General features: G+C 39.1%; 1 non-coding gene across 1 annotated transcript; it reads right to left on the bottom strand.

Moving 5' to 3' along the window:
- Nucleotides 1–1,580: 1,580 nt before the first annotated feature.
- Nucleotides 1,581–1,652, bottom strand: trnaa-ugc. The gene has a single exon. It is a non-coding gene; the product is annotated as a tRNA-Ala (tRNA).
- Between the last annotated feature and the right edge of the window lie 364 nt (nt 1,653–2,016).

The following is a 2,016-nucleotide window of genomic DNA, read 5'->3' as shown; positions in this document are numbered from 1 at the left end:
AAAAACAAAACTACAAAATATACAAGAATAGAAAGAAAATAAAATAAAATATAAAATATAAAATATAAAATATACATGTCGAAATAGAAAATATACATGCAGATATTATATATATATATATACAAATATATATATATATATATTCAAAATATATGGAATAATAATATGCTCGTGAAATGCATCAACTTTTCGGTTTCACCGATAGGATTTCTACGGTCTTGGTGATGCTGACTCATATGACTCAAATGACTCGTATGATCCGGATCTCTTCAATGACTGACTCAGAAGACTCTGAGTCCGTAAAAGGATCCGGATTTGCCATCTCTAATGCGTTGGTCATTGATAGTCCAGAACTACAACCTTGACATAAGTCATAAAAAGGGGGCCGATCATGTTCTTGCCGATGCACTACCTAGTGCTTCATTAATAAAACAGATATTTCAATGTGAGCCTACTTTGTTCATGTACTGTTGAGGTTCATTTCAGTAGTTGTGTGCTATAATGTATTTACAAAGTGTGAAGAGGAGGCAACTTTAGAATAGGGAACCTGTTCAGGTCAATTAGAGTCAAATTAGCTTGTTGTTTATGAATAAGACTTCACTTTAAAATAGGGAATATATTCTTAGATAGAAATACCTAATTTTTTGTTATTTAGACATATTGAGGAGAGCATATTAAGACCAAAGCTCATGGACAACAACTTCCTTACTTACAATAAATAAGGACTAATTAGAGGGTTATTGAGGAAAAACTCTCAACTAATGGCCTATTACTTGTAGAATATAGTCATGTAGAATAAGGCATTAATACGTGTTTTATAATGACTAATAAAGAGCCAATATACTGCTAATATGCATGTTAATTAACAACTAGTTGATGGTTAATTTGTGTACCTTAATATAAAGTTGTACCGGTTATATGATGAACATTGATGTCTATGTGCCTTATTCTATATTCTAAGTCAATATATTGAGATAGTAAGTCAATATATGAGATAGTAAGTCAATATATTGACTTACAGGATTTTTTTTTTTTTCCTGTGGCGCAAACAGGCTTCCATAGGTATCACTGTCACAGGTCCATCCATCCATCTTCTCCCGCTTATCCGTGGTGGGTCGGGGAGGTAGCAGTTCCAGCAGAGAGCCCCAAACTTTCCTTTCCCTGGCCACATCAACCAGCTTTGACTGGGGGATCCCAAGGCGCTCCCAGGCCAGCGAAGAGATATAATCCCTCCACATGGTCCTAGGTCTACCCCTCGGTCTCTTCCCAGCTGGACGTGCCTGGAACCCCTCCCTAGGGAGGCGCCCAGGTGGCATCCTTACTAGGTAGGTGCCTGAACCACCTCAACTGGCTACTTTCGACGTGAAGGAGGAGCGGTTCAACTCCGAGTCCCTCCCGGATGACTGAACTTCTCACCTTATTCCTAAGGGAGACGCCAGCCACCCTGCGGAGAAAACCCATCTCGGCCGCTTGTATCCGCGATCTGTCACAGGTCTGTGGTGATAATGATTTGTTCTGCATTTGGGACTTGTACCGGTTCCCAAACCAAATCCCATCGGATTGAACCACTTCAAAACGAGTGGAGATGCCGGGGATTGAACCCGGGGCCTCATACATGCAAAGCATGCGCTCTACCACTGAGCTACATCCCCAGTTATAACCAACTAGAACGTTACAGTTTACAACACGCATTTACTCAAATATTAGACGTTAATATTAGACAAACTATATTTTAGCTTTGAAAGTCAAGTCAAAGTCAACTTACCTCACCTCCGCTCAGACATTTTATCACCATACGCACACCTAAACTAGGTCAACAAGAGCTGCAACAAGAGGAGATTACGTTGTTCCATTAAGGAAGAGTTCATTCAGCCAATATTCATTTTCTTTTAAAGCTGTACAACAGTGGAACTCAATCCCTGTAACGATTAGAGAACAAAACACATGCAGTTTATTCAAATCTAATTTAAAAACATGGCTAGTGGAAAATCAGCTCTGTCAACACTGACACAATCT

The sequence above is a fragment of the Trematomus bernacchii genome, unplaced genomic scaffold (assembly GCF_902827165.1).
Source record: "Trematomus bernacchii unplaced genomic scaffold, fTreBer1.1, whole genome shotgun sequence".
Lineage (NCBI taxonomy): Eukaryota > Metazoa > Chordata > Actinopteri > Perciformes > Nototheniidae > Trematomus > Trematomus bernacchii.
The sequence above is the reverse complement of the archived record's forward strand: the minus strand, read 5'-3'. Positions and strand labels throughout refer to the sequence as shown.